This window comes from Callospermophilus lateralis, chromosome 5 (assembly GCF_048772815.1).
Source record: "Callospermophilus lateralis isolate mCalLat2 chromosome 5, mCalLat2.hap1, whole genome shotgun sequence".
Taxonomy (NCBI): Eukaryota; Metazoa; Chordata; class Mammalia; order Rodentia; family Sciuridae; genus Callospermophilus; species Callospermophilus lateralis.
The window spans coordinates 147382056-147402854 of NC_135309.1; positions in this window are offsets into that span (position 1 = coordinate 147382056).

The following is a 20799-nucleotide window of genomic DNA, read 5'->3' on the forward strand; positions in this document are numbered from 1 at the left end:
GCATTTGGTACACTACTTGGAACATAATAAATTCACACTAAATATTTGCTGTTTTAACATAGGGCTAATAATATGACTTTGCTGATTTTCATTAGTATTAAATTTTAAAGATATAGAAATTCTTGGTAAAAGTCATGACTATATAAATAGGTAACATTAAAAATCATGCTGAAAGGTCCTTTTGGACTAGAAAACTAAAACATAAGTTGGCAGTTTGTCAAAGTAATAATGGGCCAATGGAATACAATTTTGTGGACTAATCTCACATAGATATGGGGTCACTTTTGCTTGTTAAGTAGTCCCCTCTGGACCATTCAGGTTTTCAGTACTTGCCTTTCACCCCCCTGCTCTCATTTGTTCTAGTAAATTAAGTAGTTAACAGAAGTGAATGATGATCCAGAAAGCTCCTGCTTCTACAAGTTTCACTCATAGCCCCGCTCTACCAATCTTCCACTAACACACAGCTCTCTTCTCTATAGTTTCTGCAGTGGCAGTGACATTTTTCTACAAACATAGCTATAAAGACTTTATTTATATATAGTGTTTTTGTCTCCTCCCCCCCTTAACCCCATCTTCATCCCATTCCCCTTTCCTTGTGACTTAACTGATAGTTAATGAGAGGAAGTACTGCGGGTCGCTGTAGTGCACACCCATAATCCTAGTGGCTCAGGAGGCTAAGGCAGGAGGATTGTGAGTTCAAAGTCAGCCTCAGCAACTTAGTGAGGCCTTGTCTCAAAATAAAACATAAAATGGGCTGGGGAGGTGGCTCAGTGGTTAAGTGCCCCGGTACCAGAAAACAACAATAACAAAAGGGACTAACATCTGCTGAGGACCTACTATATAATGAATATTGTCCCAGGCTCTTGTACTAGCTGATTTAATCCTCCCAAAAACCTCAAGAGTAGGTACAATTGCTAAACCCACTTTATGGATGAGGCAAAAGAGGCTCCAGGTGTCAAACAGTCTGTCTAAAGTCACAGTCAAGGAAGGCCATATGAAAACACCCAAGATATCTAAACATCCCTAATTAACAAACTGCCTCAACTTTCCTATTCCTATTGAAATGCACTTTATCCTAAATCAATTACAGACCAATATTTTGTTTCAGCTGCTTAGGATTTATAAATGTATTATTGCCTCATGGATAAAATTTATTGAAAGCCTCTCACATTTTCCCCAACTTTTTAAAATTTTTTTTTATTCTAATTTGTTATATATGACAGCGAAATACATTACAATTCATATTACACATATAGAATACAAATTTTCATATCTCTGGTTGTGTATAAAGTATATTCATACCATTTGTGTCTTTACACATGTACTTTGGATATTGATGCCCATCTCATTCCACCATCATTTCTGACCCCATGTTCCCTCCCTTTCCTTCCACTCCTTTGCCCTATCTAGAGTTCATCTATTCCTCCCATGCTCCCCTTCCCTACCCAACCATGAATCAGCCTCCTTTTATCAGAAGAAACATTTGGCATTTGTTCTTTTGGGGATTGACTAATTTTACTTAGCATTATCTTCTCCAACTCCATTCATTTACCTGCAAATGCCATGATTATATTGTCTTTTATTGCTGAGTAATATTCCATTGTGTTTATATACCACATTTTTTTACCCATTCATCTACCGAAGGCATCTAGGTTGGTTCCATAGTTTAGCTATTGTGAACTGTGCTGCTGTAAACATGGATGCAGCTGTGTCCCTGTAGAATGCTAGAATGCTGTTTTTAAGTCCTCTGGGTATAGACTGAAGTGACTCAAAATGGAGTAGGGAGGAAGAGCATGAGAAGAAAATTACCTCTAGATAGGAAAGAGAGGTGGGAGGGAAAAGGAGGGAGAAGGGGAATTGCATGGAAGAGGGAAGGAGACCCCTTCGTTATACAGAATTCAGGTATGACGATATGAGGGGAAAAAAAAAAGAAGAAACAATTTTATGTGGTAGAGAAAAGACAAACATGTTTTTTATAATTTAGTGTAAATTTGTATGTATAATCATTTTATAGGGAAATTAATGATGGTGACGCTCAGTATTATATATTTGAACAACAATGTGAAAATGAGAGTGGAAATGGAAGAAGAAAATTGTAAAGGGAAAATGACCTTTATATGTTTTTTATTTATTTTAATAACACCAAGAAGCTAACCATTATTAGCTTTGTAAAACCATGGTCTGTTGGCAGCTAAAAATCTCAATAAATACACGGTATTTAAGTCCTATAAACCACTAATTGGAAGTTTCATCACATGAGCATTATTTAAAATGCAACTTACTGACATATTGTACTTTCATGGATTACACATAAATGTGTACAATAAGCTAAAGAATTTGACTAGGGGAAATAAGCTATAATTTCTAAATAGAGAAATACACCTTTAGATAGTAAAGCAAATATCAAAATTACTATCTTATTAATAAGTTAATCTTATTACTCTTTTAGGAAAATATCTGAAATATTTCTTGAACATATTTTTCCACCATCACCAGCAAAGCTTCAAAATAAGTTAAAAAAATTCAAAACTACAATTTTTTTTTTATCATAAAGTAAGAGAGGATTCATATTAAAGAACTGAACCAGAAACCTTCTTGGCCTCACTGGGGACCAAGTTTTAAGTACTTGTAAATCAGGTTACAAGCAATACAATAATATCTGTGCATAATCAAATCTACTCTAAGACTTCATCTCACTCTAGTCAGAATGGCAGTTATTATGAAGACAAACAACAATAAGTGTTGGTGAGGATGTGGGGAAAAAGGTACACTCATACATTGCTGGTGGGACTGCAAATTGGTGCAACCAATATGGAAAGCAGTATGGAGATTTCTTGGAAAACTGAGAATGGAACCATCATTTGACCCAGCTATCCCTCTCATCAGTCTATCCCCATCTTAATATAAACATTGCACCATATGGAAGTATTCGTCTTGTACAGCCAAAAGTGGAGGAAGGTTTGGGGAAGGAATAAAAACTTTATCATAGTGGTCTTGGCAGAGTCTGCTATGATGTAAGGACAGAGATAGGCAAATTCAGCATGCGGATGGTTTTCTCACCGTTGTCTACAAGTAGGTCATTTCATGTTTGAGGTGATCATTCCCACTCGAGATTTTTTTAAAGGATTATTTTTGCCACAGAAAGTTGACAAAATGCATGTAAAGACTTAGTTTTTAATTTGGTGAGGGAGAACCTTAGAACCAGGACTGGACAAATAGGAGGCATTCATTTGGCCTGAAGTCCTGTCATCAGGGTGAACATTACCATTTGGTTATCCCTCATGAATTACTTGGGTGAGTCTAGAGATTATGACTAAAGAAAATAATTTTAATAATTTTTCCTTCAGTTCCTTCAGAGAGTTGCTGTCTTTTTTCCTGTTTTCCCTTCACAATTTGCCTGGCAGTGGTTCCCTGAACTGCTACAGCATCCATACTTGGTCTTATCCCTCTATCCTCAGGACAGACAGATGCCCAGTATTGTAGCTTCCCAATCTAAAGTATTCATGATCTTATGAGCTTATAAGTAAGTCTTCCTCAAGACTTTTTTATTCTAAGACATCTATGGCTGAATCACTGATGATAGTTTTGTTGTTTATAAGTGACTCTGAAGTGTGGGTGGTTGACAACAACTGGACTCTCTCCTCATATCTGCCTGACAGAGCTGTCATGACCAGATGTCTGGTGCTACTCCTCAGATCTCTGAAGTTCATCAGCCATTGCAAAGGATAAACATATGATGAAATTATATTTAGTACATTAATCAAGGTGTCTTGTTAAATGGTATGGCTGGTATCTTGGCTGTAGCATGAAAGATGAAAGGAGTTTGGGGTTCATGTTCCTCCTTTGTTATGTAGTAATTTTGTGAATTTAGGGAAGTCACATAAACTAGGAACCTGTTTCTTCATTTGTAGAATATTTAGCCACCTAGCCCACATCCAGAAGAGGGTTATGGTTCAAATACTGGGGTTGGGGAGAGCTTTGCAAACTATGAAATGCTAATGAAGTTGTTGCCTCTTATGGTTATTTATTATTAGTACTTCAGTGAATGTACATGAAAGACATATTCTGAGGCAGCAAGCTCAAGTCTGTATCAGCATATAATCAAGAATGATTGTGGTAGCTGAAAGAATATTCTACTAACAGGGAGAATTTGACTCTGCATGTCTGAAAGGATGTCATCCAATGTGGAAGTTACCCAAGATTTGGCTAAGATTGGGTGGTGCTCTGGTGTGGTTGGTATAGCTTCTCATGGGGCCACTAGGGACCCTGACCTAGCTTCGGTTGGCTTTGTTGTTGACCATGTTTGACATAATGGCCCTCATGGTGCTGGCTATAACAGTATTTGAAACCTTTCCAGATTCAGAATAATGGGAAAGTTGTCTTCTGTATTTCTCATAGGTTATTTTGATACTGTGTGGGGTTTTTTTTTTGCCTTTGATTCTCCCCAGTATTAAAAATTATTGTGCTCATTTCATGGGGAGCTGTATGGTCTTTCCCTTTGACTCTACTGCCTCTTGTTTATGAAAAATATCAAGTCAACCATGACAAATGGCCAGCAGTAATCTTGCCTCCAAAATACAGAGACTATTTTTCTTCCCCTAGTTTTGTTTTAAAAAATAAGAAAGCTACTTTTCCTTTAGTGGAATAAATCTTATTATTCAGAGATTCATCATGTAGATAAAGCTTTGGAAGCAGAAGACCTGGGTTCAAATCCCAGGTTGGGTAATTTATATTATCTCTTTGGAGCCTCGATTATACTATGAGGATCACATTGTGAAAGCAATAAAACACTACATAAATGTTCTTATTACTGTGACTCTTTTTCAGTGGAGTCCTGGCAGGAGTATGTAAGATTCAGGATATTTTTTAGGAATGCTCTATCATGGCTTGTGTTTGGTCTGAAACAAGAAAGTTCTAAAGAACATGTAGATATAGTTCTTCATCTCAAAAGTTTTGAACACTATTTTTGAAATATAGTCCCTGCTTGCTCAGTACCCACCAGGAATCAGTCATGGCCTCCCCTGGAAGGTGGAAATCAGACTCTAAGCCTTTTTCCTTTGGGTCTTCCCCTGTGACTATGTTTTTCTTTCTATCTGGGTCTCAGACTGACCAAACCCAAAACTCTATCGCCTGACAATGTAGCCTGGAGGTGAGATCTGTGAATCTACTTCAGGGACAGATGTAAGGTCCTAATCTATCTGTGACTGGTATTCCTCACGTCTTCCAAAATCTTGGTCATTATAAACAGTCAACAACAATCAACATGATTCTAGATTCTATTAATTTATGTGTAGTTAGCTTTCAATTTCCCCCCTTTACTCAGGATCACAGAAGTGTAAAACAAAGACCAACCAGCACAAAAAGCAAATGTTATTGCTTTCATCTCTGGAGATGCCTGGCAAGCAACTCCTTACCTTTGTGCCTTGGAATTGCATCATGACCTGTGCTGTGGTAAAGCAGACACTGTCAAACAGTCTGTATTTACCCATAAGAACAGTGTTGTTATTGGGAAGTGGAAGAGGTCAAGGACTGAGCATCCCATAAGTCATAGTCATAACCAACCATGTATCATGAAATCAAGAGAAGGCAGAAAAGGGCTTCTAAAAGAATGTGAACAAAGAACAAAACTGTGATAGAGAATGTTAGAGCCACCAAGACTATCAGATTTCTCCACTCTGAGCCCCATATTTTACCCCTGAGGAAAGTGGTGCTCTAAGGTTCAACCACTGGTGGTACTAGGATGCATTGTTAGACAATGATAGAGCTGGGATCATAACCAAGTTCCTTTCCCAGTGTTCCATTATGTCTGCTACACTGGAGTGTCATTGTCCTGCAATAGTTAATTGGAATAAGATAGACCTGGGGTGGGATTCTAGCTCTGCCATATTTTGTGTGGCCTTGACAAGTTATTTCATGTCTCTGCTATTGACTGAACTGTATCTCCTCTAAATTTATATGTTGAATCTCTGACTCTATTATCTCGGAATGTTACTGTACTTGGAGACAGGGCCTTGCTATGGTTTGCATCTTGAATGTCCTTCAGTGTCCCATGTGTTAAAGGCTTGGTTCCCTTGGTAATACCATTGGAATGGTGGTAGAACCTTTAAGAGGTGGGGTCTGGTGAGAGGATTTTAGATAATTAAGAACATGCTTTTGAAAAGGATTGTGGGATCCCAGCCCCTCACTCACTCCTTTTTTGTATCCTGGCCATGAGGTAAGCATTTTTGTTTCACCACATTGCTCCTACCACAGTGTATCATCTGGGACAAGCCCAGAACAATGGGCCAACTGATCATGGACTGAAGCCTCCAAAACTAGTAGCCAAAATAAACCTTTTCAGTGTTTCAGGTATTTCATATAGTGATAGAAGTCTGACTATTACAAGCCTTTAAGGTAGTGTTTAAAGTAAAATGACACCATTAAGGTGGATCCAAGGCTATTTGGACTGGTGTCCTTATAAGAAGAGGGAATTTGAATACAAGAGAAAACACCAGGCATAGGTATGCACATAGAGAAAAGGCCATGTGAAGACAGTGAGAAGGCGGCCATCTGCAAGCCAGAGAAAAGAGGTTTCGGGAAAAAAATCAAAACTGCCAACACCTTCATCTTGGACTTGTACCTTCCAGAACTCTGAGAAAATAAATTTCTGTTGCTTAAACCACCCAATCTGTGGTATTCTGCTAAGGCAGCCCTAGCAGATGAATATAACCCTCATCTATAAAACCAAGATAGGAATGCTTAATCCATAGAGTTGTCAAAATCAAATGGGATAATGACTCTAAGAAAAAGATCCAATCAGAGGCCAAGACACAGCACATGCTAAGTAGCAGGTATTATGGTTATAAAAGGGTCCAGTAAAGTACACATAAATCACTCTACTGTGACATAAATTGGGTCTAAAATGAATTTGCCTGTGATTCTGGACTAAGCTCCTAGGCTTCTCTAGTTTGGTTTACCCTCTATCAATTTTTTTTTTTTGAGAAGCTTTTGGAGCTGGATATGGATTCTCTCTCTGATTGTCATTTGTCTTTCAAATACAGACCAGAGAAAATGAAACCTGTCTCTTTATTTTATCCTGATAACTGTCTCTGCCATAATTAGTCATATTGGAGTCTTTTCATGAAGCTGAGACATCTGCTTAAAATTCAGATTGTTCTTTTAAAAATAGACATTAGGGAATGCAAATTATTGAGAGGCCTCACTGAAGACTTCAGATTCTTGAGGGTTCTGAGCATGGGTCACTCTCAGATCTATTCCTTTTGTCGGCTTTTTAAAAAAATCACCCACATTTTCAGGGCTGCTGTGGAAGCAGTGAAAGCGAAATGCAAGTGCACAGGGGGCATGCCAGCTGGTTGCGCTAGTCATAGTGGACCAAATCTCACATGTTCCATCAGTGATACCGACATTACCTCCTCCCACTGCACTGGCCCCTGCGCTTCCTCCAGTATCATTTAGCATTGGCTGAAGGCACCAACTGAGTGGGGAGGTGGGGCTGCTGAATTAAAGTATGCCAAATGATCTGAGCAGTACAAGGCCAAGCTCTAAAACACCAAAAGTCCTTGTGTAGGATGAGAAGGAGCAGCTGGCTCCCCTTCAGTTCTCTTCCATGGGTGTGCTGGCAAGACCCAGGGTATGAGCCATGGCAGGTGGAATAACTTGCCCATTCTGAATTTCACCCAAATCCCAGAGAGTAGAATTCACACAAGGGCATCTGAGTGTGGGCTGAGGTTTCTCTTCTGCACCACTCAGCTTTCTGCAAATCCTGTCTCTTGATCCTGACCACTTCCCTCAGAAGCAGGGCAGCAAAACTTTCTGTTTTGCTTCTAAAGAAACCAAGGCCCCGGGACTTAAACTAGACTTAAAGTAGCAGGTGTGGATAAGCTGACCCTGAGATCAAGAGTTTCTGTACCGCCAAGGTGGCATTTTATAGGCATTGTTCATAATATCTCAAATATAGAGAAAGTGATCTGGTTGTAGAAGAATGTAGACCAGAGACCCTGCAAAGTCAAAGCCGTGACTGGAGTATAAGTCATGCACATGAGCAGCATCTGTCTGGGTGGCACATAATTGTGGTCATGGCTGCATTACTAACTTCTCATTCAGCCATTTGTTGAAGCAGTCAAGCAGTCATTCTTTGCGAAATGGGAGTCGAACCGTTCCCCCTTCTGATATCCAAAATGCCACCAGTGATGTCCTTCTTCATATGGTCCATTTTGATGGCTTGTGGTGTCTTACAAGTTACTGAAAGAATGTTGCCTGGAGGGAAGCTTTCTGGATAAAGGCACGCGATGGATTCAGTCTTCCAGTGGAGGGTCTCAACATAAAAGGCTGATCCAATACAAGGGAAAATCTCATTCTAAAACATTGGCCTGCATCAGTCATCTGGGGATAATGATTAGAAATACCAGATTCTAGGCCCCATCCCCAACCATTTATCTTCAAAAAGTTCCTGGGGCAGTGCCCAAGAATCTATACTTACAACAAGGGTTCCCAGTTAACTCTGAAACAGAAGGTCATGGACACTGCTCCATGAAACACTGCCCAATACAATACCACATATTCATGTTCCTTCTGATTTTGAAAACCTCTGACACTCTGTGCCTGAGCTTGTGGGCAATATGGCTGAATTGGGAGAAGAGATGCCTGATCTGAGAAGACCAGGGAGTGCTTACTCTAGCCCCCCAACCCTGAAACCTCTTGATCCTCTTGTTTTTTCTGCCATAGAATGGACCATCCCATACTTTGAGTTTTTAAGAGGAAGAACACTGTGTGATAACAGAAGTAATATTGGTAAAAGCTATACTACCTTAAACTCAGGTACCATTTGTCTATAGCTTTCACTTTATCTTTTGATGTTCACTATAATAACACTAGAATTTCATAATAAGTTATTTCACTCATGAAGAAAAAGCTGGAGGCACAAAGAAGTATTCTGGAGCCAACATCATCCCATTGAGTGAAAAATTGAACTTTAGGCTGGGGACTTGCTCTTCAAACTGGCCACTGGAGAATCTATTGCTTGATGGCCTTACCAAGGGTTGTGGTGTTTGGCTATGAGGAGTCTTCAGAATCTGGTCCTGATCGCTTTCATTTCTTTGCACTCTTGTCTGCCTAAGCAATCACAGAACTAGACCTGGGATGGGACACTATTCAATCACCAGGATGGAAGTATTCTGTTAGGCCCCCTACCTTTCTGTATAAAAGTCTTGGGGTACCATAGGAGTTGCCACTATTAACTTGCTGCCCCATGTGTTTCCAAAGACATTTGACCAAATTCTCCTTCCTGAAATTGAACTATCTGTAACTGAATAGTTATAGTTCTCTTAATGAAGGTGTCTCATGTTTGGCATAGATTATGGTAGGAGTCAGTCTAGGCTTAGCCAAAAATTTGCTGTGATCTTGGGAAATTTACCAGTTTCTTGGATTCTCAAGTTTACTCATTTATAATATGATATTTCTTACTCTATACTTTATGGGTCTGATATTCTTCAACCTAACTCTCACCAAGCCACTGGGAAAGCTAAGGATATAAGAGTGAGTACCTTCCTTAAAAGCCAGACAGGGAATAAGAAGACACCTCTTGGTGAATTTCCAGAGGTAGAAAAAGCAAAGGCCTCATAACTGAGGGAAGACATGAGAATAGAGATATGTTTACATTTTCTTGCCCAGTAGGCTTAAATATATGCCCATTGCCTCAACCTTCTGCTTTTGTGTTGCTACTTGAGGGAATTCCCACAATACCTCGCAGTTAGATCAGGGCATTACAAGGGGGAAACTAATGAGGTGGCATCGGGTATTTCTGTACCTGGAAATGCATTAGAACATGGTGAGCATCTCTAATTACAGGTAGGCTTGGGGTTCTCCTGTAATCACCTGATCTTACAACCAGGTGTGGGGTGTTTCTAAGGACCAATGGATCACAAAGAGACTAGACCTTAGCAGACACCTATTCCAACCCCAAATCTAAGTATATTGGAAGTACATTTACTGGGATCTGAACTTGGAGTAAGTCAATGGCAGAAATTATGCTTTAGTGGAATTCTCAGAGACTCAGTAACAGTAAATACATTTGGAATGAGTGAACATGTCTGCAAAATGGAATGATAAAAACTAGAGAGAAACAAAATATGCCTGAGCATTGCTTCTCAAGATTGGAATGTGGAATACCAGGACCAAGGATGTGGGCTTGAGGTGACTTAGACAAGGGCAGGGACTTTGGGGGTGGAGAGAAATGTAGGCTTTCAGAATAACTTGGTAGCTTCATGTTTCTCGTGTGACCATGGGTCCAGGTGGTGCTGACCCTCTTGATCACTGATATTGCACTGTTTACCAGAGATCATAAAACGTTCACCTGCAGACTTATTTGGTTAAACTCACATGGTGTTAATTTTTTTTAATGTGAATTACTTGTCGAAATGAAATACAAACTTTGAGCTCCTCATGAAAAAATCAGAAGGTCTAGCAACAATTGACTGGAGCTGAGTCATGGCTGCCCCCTTAGTGGGCCATCCATCTGTCAGCCAGCTTGTTCCCCTCATTTCAGTTCTTGCTTGGGTAGGGCCAATATATAATGAATGTGTAATTGGCAAAAATATTTCTGTTCTGATTGGTAAATAACTTCCGGAGCTCCCTTACTGTCTCTCAGGCTCTGGGCCATTCCCCAGGGGCATCTCCCTAACCCATTTCCCTAGAATCTGGCCATAATGAGGATTCATTTGGAAACACAGGGCCTCTGGCTCCCTGCTCCAGTACCAAGTTCAACATCCAGTTTCTGATTAGTCCTCACCCTGGGCCATAATGGTTGCTAAATACTTTGTACATCACCTTAGGGGATGAAATCTGCAGAAAAGGCAGCAGAGGCCTCCTAGGCAGGGGATATGTTCAATCCCAGATGGCTTTGGGGTTTGATTTGACTTTTTGCCCCCAAACATTTATAATTAAAGACTGTTATTTTCAGAAGTGTTTACTTTTCCATAGCATGGTGCTGAATGTGGTCAATCTGGAGAGGATTATGTAAAATTTTATAACCTAAGGGAGAAAGGAAATTTTTTTTTTATTTTTTGCAGCTCCAACACATTAACATTATGTGATTTTGTTTAAATCTATGAAATGTCTTTTCAGAGACATACTTAAATTCTTTGTAGTCAGCATCAGGTAACAGTACAGCTAAATAATAATAGTAGTAATTAATAATGATTCTAATAAAATCTATTTGTCCTTTTGAAAACATGTCCAGAAAGACACTTGTTCTGTTCAAATCAGAAACCAGTGGCTGCTGGGTTGGCTGGCCGGCTGGACACTGGGAGAGCTTAGCGGAGGCCAGCGAGTCTGAGCATATCCTCAGGGTGAGATATTTGATTACACAAGGAAGGGAAGCTGATTGCCAGTCCTCCCATCTGGAGAAAAATTTCTGGGTGGCAGGAGCTAAGGATAGGGTGAAAGAAAGTGATACACTGAGGAGAGCGGGGTGAGGTGAGGAGAAGAGGCTGCCTGGCCCTTTTCCGTCTGCTGAGGGGAGGCCAGCTTTGCCTCGCCTGTGTTTATCTGAAGTGGAACTAAATGTAACTAAATCACTGTGGGGTTGGTTTGGGGCTCCTTGCCCTGCTCCACAGCAGTACTCTCCTCCTGCTCAGCTGGGCAAACCCATTTCTCATTGCTCACCTCTGGGTCTTCCCAAAGGGTGGAAGTGAGGGGAAGGCAGACTCTTCTTGAACAAACCCCCCACCAGAGGCAAAGGCAGAGCCCTTCTTTCTTTTCTCCCACGGTTGCATGGTTGGAACTTTCTGCCTGTATAGCTCTTATTACTAGGATCCTAATTGGCCTTGCAGTCCTCATTCCCTTCTCGAATGCAAACCAGGTGATGGCAATGACCATGTGTTCCTTTTTTTTTTTTTTGGTAGAGCAACATCTGGCACAAATATCTGCTTAATAAATACTCATCAACTGAAGGAAGGCAAAATCCAGGACAGGTCAGAAACAGCTTTGATAATAGTGCTTGCATTTCCCACAGTTGCATTGATTTCCGAAGCATAGCAAGACCTTGGAGTGCTTGAAAAACCACAAGCAAAGATGGTATCGTACAGGGAGAGCAGGTGATGCCCATAGAACCAATACAACTCTAGTCATTGAATTGTTTCAGAGGTTGGGGATTGACTGTGGCTCTGCTTTAAATAATAGCTCAAATGTGTGTGTGATCCTCCAACATCAGTCTCAGTGATTCTGAATAAACCAGAATTCACTCCTCATATTATCATATATACATTTTAATTCCAGTTTGAATTTTTCCTGTTCTCTGTCTCATAGGCCCTGAATTGCACTCTTGCCAGGAGCCAAGCCCTTTGCAAGACACGCTCATGCGGTAGCTGCCATGGCAGCCCCTGCGAGGCAGATGGTTCTCCTGGTGACTGGGAGGAACTGGAGACTCAAACTGGCAGCACAGTGAACTGAAAAAATCCAGGCCCTGTGTTCAGAGAGTCTTGGTTTCCAAATTTTGCTTCTTCTAAATTATGGGACTTTGGGTTACTTAACTATAATCATTGAAACCAGAATATTTAGAAAGAAGTCATTGTTCATCTTCGTCAGTCATGTTGGATCAGCGCTGTCAGAGCAGCGGTGGTATGTGGATGTCTTGTTGTATGTCAGATATGCACACATTTACATGAACTTTGTGACCACTTTGTTCCCTTTCTTTGCGACCTGGGGAGAGAAAGCTTGAAGGTCAGGCATACTTTTAATTGTGCTAGTTCCAGAGTTTGGAAGGGCCTGTTCAATGAATAAGCTGGACAGGCCTTTCTTTTAGACATGAAAGATTTATGACCTGTTCAGCCTAGAGCCCCACCACAAAAACCTCATTGAGCTTGTTACTCGTTATCTTTCAAATATCAACTCGGATTAAAAAGGACTGTCTGGCCTGCTGACAATTATTCACTGGCATCTGTACACTGTGTTATTGTACGGCACTTCCTCAGGAGCTATAATTAGGTGGTTGTGTAAGGAGTCCACAGTGCACGTTTGAATAGCAACTCTATTTGGCTCATGATGTCACTTGCTCACTCTGGTCCCTTCTCATCATATGGCCTTTGCTGTGGTGCGGCCGGAATTCAATACACATGAAGTCAGACCAGGAGTCTTCTGTGAAGTAATGATGGCACTTAAGATGAATCACTTGGTACATACCTGAAATAAGTATGGCCCAAGTGACAGGAATTCTGGGAATCCTACTTTTTAGCCATTCAATCGCTCAGTCTTTCAGAGACTCTCCTTATCTGGAAGTCGGGTTTCATGGTACCAGCAACTCCAAATGTCTAAGTCTGTTTTGTGTTGCCGTGACAAAAATACCACAGACTGGTTAATCTGTAAAGAAAAGAGATTCATTTCATACAGTTCTGGAGGCTGGGAAGTCCAATATCAAGGTGCAGGCATCTGTGAGGGCCGTCTTGCTATGTCATTCCATGGAAGAAGGCGAGAGGGTGAGGGAGGGAGAGAGAGAGAGGCAGGGTCCCAAACTTATACTTTTATCAGGAACCCACTCCATGGTAACTAGCCCACTCCCGTGATAATTGCTTTCATCCATGAGGCCGAGTCCTCATGACCTAAACCCCTCTTAAAGGTCTCACCTCTCAACACTGCTGAGTTGGGGATGAAGTTTCTAACATGTGAACTCTGGGAAAAATGTTTAATCCAATGGCGATTGTAATGTATAGTGTATGAATTACCCGCCTCTTCCTTCCCTCCCACACTCCATTGACCCCACATCCTGTGCATTTCTCCACTGAAGTGACTCTCTTCACATTTCTTGTCTCCATGGCCACCACTTTGGCTGTAGCCTTAGACCACTGTCTCAGCCCCTTGCCCAGTTTCACGGTACCGGACCACCTTCTAATAAACTGATTGCTTTCTTCGATGATCACTTGGAGCATATTCTGTAACTTAGAACCTTACAGTACCACCTCGGTGCTCTCACAGATCAAATTCTATAAGATCTGCCCCCATCTCTGTCTCCAGCCTCTCCTCCTCTTCTCCTCACTCCAACAATCCAGCCAAAGCAGCTTCTCTTCAGCAACTCAAATGTGGCAAGAGCTCTCCTCCTTAAAGATCTTTGCACTGGACTTTGCTCTTTCTAGAACATTCTCCATACCTCTGGCCCCCTACCATGCCTGCTGATCCAGGTCATTCTTCAAGAATTAGTTTGAAATGTCACTTCCTTGGAAAATCCTCCTGAGACCCCCACACTCATTTCTTAACCTTCTGGCAAATAGTTCATCTCCTTCAGAGAACATTCCACAATTCCAGTGAGGTAATTACCTGGGCAAATACCTGTTTAAAATCTGTCTCCCTCTAGATTGCCTCTTGATCTTCTAGTGTGACAAGAGGCACCCAACATCAGATATAAACACTGTGGAGAATATAGTTATGGTTCATCTTTGAACTGAATTCTACTGTTGCTTTTTTTGTTGTTGTTAAAACATTTTTTTTAGTTGTAGACAGACACAATATCTTTATTTTATTTATTTTTTTAATGTGGTGCTGAGAATTGAACCCAGTGCCTCATGCATGCGAGGCAAGTGCTCAACCGCTGAGCTACAACCCCAGCCCTTCTACCTTTGCTTTTTTGCACTAGAACATCCTTGAGCATCTTTACTACTGGCCTCCAGCCTCTGTTCCTGGAGAAGATCCATGGCTCCATATGAGGGTTTCTTAGCCACCAAGACCTGGTTGGAAAGCATGATGGGAGTGAGGAAAAATCATCAGTTTGCTGAATTTTCTGTGCTAAAATGGAGCTGAGGGGCCAATGAACTCTATGGTCATATTTTATAGTCTGGGGGACTGAGGCCAAGAGACATTGAGCAATATGTCAGAGAGCAGAGCTAATAAATGGATTCAATGTCCCTAAAATTTTCATCAGAGAGACATACATACAAAGTCTGCCCTTATACATGAAACGACATATGGAAAATGTCTTATTTTCATTTCTGTCTCCTCACTGATCCTCGTAGCAACCTTAAGAAGAAGGTATCGTTCATCCTCTTGTTACAGGAAGGAAACACAGACAGCATAGTGCCTTCAGTGGGGTCAAGCCTGTGTAGAAACACCGAAGCCGAACTGTGTCCCTGGGCTTGTGCTTTTTTGTGTGACTATCATTCGCACTGTACCTTTCTGCCCTAAATACATTCTTGGGCAACTCCACCTCTGGGAAAAGCTATATTGATCAGGGAACCACAGCTATGAGCAAAGGAAAGGCTGCTTTCTCTTCCTTGCTCACAGGGTGGCTGCAACTTGTGTTAGCTGTCTCTCCATCTTCTCATGAAACTGCCTCAAGTTAGAGGACTTGACGGGTGAGAGTGCAGAGGCTCTGGAATCAGAATCAGCCAGTGTAAACCCTGGCTCTGCTGCCTACAGCCGGTGACCCAGTCAGGCTGTAGAACGTCTCTGAGCCTCAGGGCCTCCTTTGCAAAATGTGGGTATGAATTGCCTTCCCCTAGGTTTGTTCAGGGTTAGACAAGATACTGCTTAGGACTCCAGAAACACTTTTTATTTTGTTCTTAACTGACACATAATCATTGTACCCATTTATGGGGCACTGTGTGCTGTTTCAATACCTGTACTGTTGTTCCTTGGTATCTGTGAGGGATCCGTTGCAGGGCTCCCCTGTGGCTACCCAAATCTGCAGATGCTCAGTTCATAAAATGACATTGTGTTTGCATGTGATCTACATTCTCCTTCCTGTGTACTTCAGATCATTTCTAGATTACTTACAATATGCCATACACATGTAAGTTCTACATACATTGTTGCTATACAGTAGTGTTTAGGGGGTAATGATTAGGAAAAAAGAGTCTGTACATTGTACCTATTTGGTCCAGACGCCACCATTGTCCAGCCACATGTGAGCACATAATAGTGAATTGTCAGAACTAAGAAGGATCCAAGGGGCCAATAAACTCTATAGTCACGTATTGCAGATTGGGGGTCTGAGGCTAAGAGATTTTGAACATTATCAAGGTGAACAATGCTTAAACAGTATAGGAGAGAGACTGCAGAGTGGTGAAAGTGGGAGGCCACAGAGGGGGTGCCTTCATGTCACCTCACTTGTGGAATTCAACCTAGTGCTTGGCATGTGACAAGTTCAAGTTTTGCTTTTTGGAACTTTCTGGAATTATGTCTAAATGTTTTCTATCCAAGGTTGATGGAGGCTTTGGATGCAGAACCTGATAAAATGTAGGGCTGACTATGTACATCGTGCAGAAACTAAATCAGGGTAGTTAGTACGTCACCTCATACATGTATCATTTCTTTGTGGTGAGAATATTCAAAATCCTCTCTCCTTATGATTTCTCCTAACAACCAAAGGTAGCCTGGAGCAACCTAGTTAAGAAGATAAATGTCTGGAAAGACCACCTGTTGGAGATGTTAGAAGGAGTTGGTAGAAGGGCAAAGTGGATCCAGGGATGTGGTTAGAAGAGGGCAGGGTTGCAGATTGATATGGATTGTCATTTAGCTGCAAGTACTGGTGTTCACCCCTGACCACATGCCTGCACTTCCATGTGCCATACCTCTTGTGTGTGGGTGCGTGTGTGTGTGTGCGCATGGGTGCTTGCTCATGAAGTGTGTGGGAGCATGGGCCAGGCAATATCCATAGCTCCCCAGACCCTCAATAGCATCGTGCATTTCTACACAGATTGCATTGCCCTCTCTCTGCGTTTGGATGGGGAAGTTTAAAAAGAATAAATGTGAAAAAAAATGTTTATAAGTTAATCTGATTGCTAATCTGAAAAGGGCTTCATTCTTTAAGACATTTGAGAACTTTTGTTCTAAGCTGTGGCTCTACAAGATATACCCAGAAAAGGTGCTTTAGCAACTGACTCAACTGAGTTGTGAATGAAGCTTTTTTTTTTTTTTTCTCAGCCTACAGGCTGAAGTCTAAAAAACTAAATGTTAAACTAGGGAATATTAATTTAGAACAGGTTTTTATTATCCACATTGAAATTATAATTTCATGGCAGATTCAGGAGAAGGAAGGAACATTGAAGAAAGAGGTGCCAAGTGATCAAATCAGAGAAAAACATTTAAAAAATAAAAAATAAAAAGAAGAGCAGCAGCTGGGTTCCCAGGGTGTACATCTGCAATCCCAGCAACTCAGGAGGCTGAGACAGAGGGATCACAGTTCAAGGACAGGCTTAGAAATTTAACAAAATTAAAAAATAAAATAAAATGAAAACATCTGGGGATGTAGATCAGTGTGCAAGGTCATGGATTCAACACCCAGTACTGCAGGAATAAATAGATAAATAGATAGTTAAAAAAGCAAGCAAGCCTAGATCATTCCTGGAGAGATATAAGCGGGAGCTGGCACCCCAGCAGCCTGCAGGTAGGCAGAAATCAAGCTTTGGGGGAAGGAGCCAATAGTCATGAACCCTATAGTCATGTTTTGCAGATTGGGGGTCCAGGTTCAAGGACTGCACTTCAGCTTGCAAACTCTGTCATTGCATTCTCTCTGCAGATCAAGGGCAAGTCTAGAGGCAGACCCATTCTCCCCAAGCTCCCAAGACTGAGATGAAAGCAGAAGCTGAATTAGTTAATTTCCACCAAGAAATCACCATGGCAAGGTTTGGAATCTCACATTGGCATAGCAAGCTCCTTCCCACTGTGCATCAGGCAGTCACAGACAGTTGAGCAGTCAGAGGAATCAAATGTCTAATGGGGTGGTGAGAGAGCAACTGTGTCAGCCTTGCCACAGGGCCTGAAGTCCGATGTCCTCAAGCCATGGCCCCTGTATCCTAGGAGGTCACTGCTCACTCAGGCATCTCTGAGAGCTCACTCTCTGCTCCCATTGCCAACCAACCCCAATTAGGGCACATCCATTTCTCTAAGGAGAATATAAATCTTTCCTTCATAAAGTGGTACAGTCATAAATTCCCCAAGGATTGAACATGATGAATTCAAGTTAATAAACAAGTTATTCAGGATGGGCAAGAAATTAAGGAATTTACATATTCCTTGAAATATCTTCTAGATGTTAAGGAAAAGAAAACTATCTTGGGTTGTTTCCTGCTGCTAAAACAAAATACCCAGATTGAGTTCATTTAGAAAGCATAGAGATTTATTTAGCTCACAGACCTGGAGACTAGAAAGTCCAAGAGCATGGCACTGGCATCTGGTGAGGGCCTGCTTTCTGCAGCATAACATGGCGGAGGACATCATACAGTGAAACAGAGCAAGCATGCTAGCTCAGATCTCTCTTCCTCTTCTTATAAAACCACTGATGCCATCATGGAAGCCCCATATTAATGACTTTTTCTAATCTTAATTACTCCCTTAAGGCCAAATTTGTAAATACCATTAACATGAATTTGGGGCTTAAGTTTCCAACACATGAACTTTTGGACCCATTCAAACCATAGCAAAGCAAATGATGATGTTGCTGCACATGAGGTTGAGTTGGGAAAGAATGTGGCATATCCCTTGAACATTGAATTCTGAATAGTCTTGGTTAAATTGTTGAGCAAGAGGAACAAGGCAGTGAGTATCTTATTGGGTTAGTGAAGGAAAGACACAATGGCAGGCCAAGAAGAGGAAATGCTGATGTCCAGAGCTCTGTCTTCAGACCCTGCTCTCTTGATGCCCTCAGGCCTGGGATCCTATCTTTCTCGTATTGGAGATCACTCAGGTGCTTCCAATCCTCCTCATCTCCTGGGCTTGGGACTCAATTATCTTCTGTCCAACTATCTTGTTCTCCTGTCTCTTAAAAGCACCACATTTGGCATGAAGAGTGTACCACCAAGCAGTGTGATCACCAGTGACTGGGCCCTCCCTTGATTCCATTGTCCAAACATAACTCTATCTTCTCCTTTTGCCCTCAAGTCTAACCTGTTTCTGAATCTAGTGAATCGTTTTTTCTTTACCTTCATTGTACTGGTTTCTCCTGCACTTCCTGCCTCATCTGTTTTTGTCTTCGTTCTACTATAATCTTCTTCTTTCTCCTGGGCTATTGTATTTGCCTCCTGACTTGTGTCCTTGCTTCTCCTGTAATTCCTCCAAGCTATACTCCACACTGCTGCTGCACAAATGTAATCATGATCCTACCCCCCGTAGGCTTCATGTTACCAACAAGGTGAAGTCCAAAGTCTTCACTGAGGCAGGAAGAGCTCTCCTTGTTCTGGACCCTGTCTCACTTTCTCTTTTACTTCACTTTTCTAATATCTTCACTCAACACCTGTTAGTTTGTGCCAGGTGCTGTGTTAGGGGCTGGGGATGCAGTGGTAAATAGAAGCATCACTTTGAAGCTGACAATCCATCTACACTAAAGCATGGGTCATTCCCTGGATGTGTCCTAAGCAGGTGCCTTTGCTCACGTAGTCCTATCTGCTGTTCCCCTGAGACGATGAGCATCTCCGCATCTACTGGAAGATGTCCATGTGTCTCTCCAGGCTTCATTGAGTTTCTCCTCCTTTACAGAGCTGTCCTAGATATCTCCTTCCTTTGTGTCCCCTATGCCACTTGCACATGGGCCTTTATTCATGTGAAAGGTGAATTCCATGTCCTATCTCTATGATCTTGGGTAAGTTACCATGTACAATGTCCTCCTCTATGAAATGAGCACAATGACAATGATTTCATAATGTTATTTGGAAACACAGTGCCTGGTCTATATTAAACACTGTGTTTGTTAGTTTTCATTACTTTGACCAAAATACCAACTTAGAGGAAGAAAAGTTTATTTTGAACTCATGGTTTTCAGTTCAGTTTATGGTGGCCAACTTCAGTGCTCTGAGCTGAGGTGAGGCAAAGCATCATGGCAGAAAGGCAAGATGAGGAGTGCTGCTTCATTCATGGTAGCCACGAAGAAGAGAGAGAGCGGGAGGAGCCAGAGACAACATAGATAATCCCCAAGGGCACGCCCCAGTGACTCACTTTGTCTAACCATACCCCACCTGCCTACAGACACCACCCAGAAGTTCATTCAAATTCTGAATCCACCAAATGGATTAATCCACCAATTAGGTTCTAGACTTAATAATCAAATCATTTTGTCCTTGAACATTCCTGCATTAACACAGGGGGCACCTCATATTCAAAACACAACAAGTACCCAGTAAATACTAGCTGCCATAATCCTAATGATTATGATGGCAATAAGGAAGAATAAAATGGCTTCACAGCTGCTGTGAAAAATAGTTTAGTGGTTTGGAAAAAAAGTTAAACAGATACCATATATCCTAGCAATCCACTCCAAGGCATTTATACCCAAGAAAAATAAAAACATGTGTCCATACAGAAGCCTAAACATAGATGTTCACAGCAGTATCATTCATAGCAACTGAAAAGTGGAATCAACCCAAATGTCTATCAATGAACAAAGGGATAAACACATGGCAGTGTATCCATAGAAAGGAATATTACACCAAAATGAAGTCCTGCCACATGCTAAGACACGGATGAGCCTCAAAAACATTGTGCTAAGCAAAAGAAACCAGACACACAAGGCCACTTGTATTATTCTTTTATATGAAATATAAAAGATGGTTACACAAGTAAATTCCATTGAGTTGAAAGCTTTAAAATGTTCATGGTATGCTATGGTGAATTTTACTTCGACTAAAAAGAAAAGACAGGTTAAAAAAGATGAGAATTTGAGGGAGGTGCAACAAAGCTCAACTTTTGTCTGCTGATGGTTGGTTGAACTTAATTATTATTACATTTTTTCTGAAATAAGGATGTTGAATTATCCCACAAATGTACATGCAATGACTGCTGTGGGCACTGGTGATACAAATTTTCTGCTCTCAGGTAGTTCTCCCA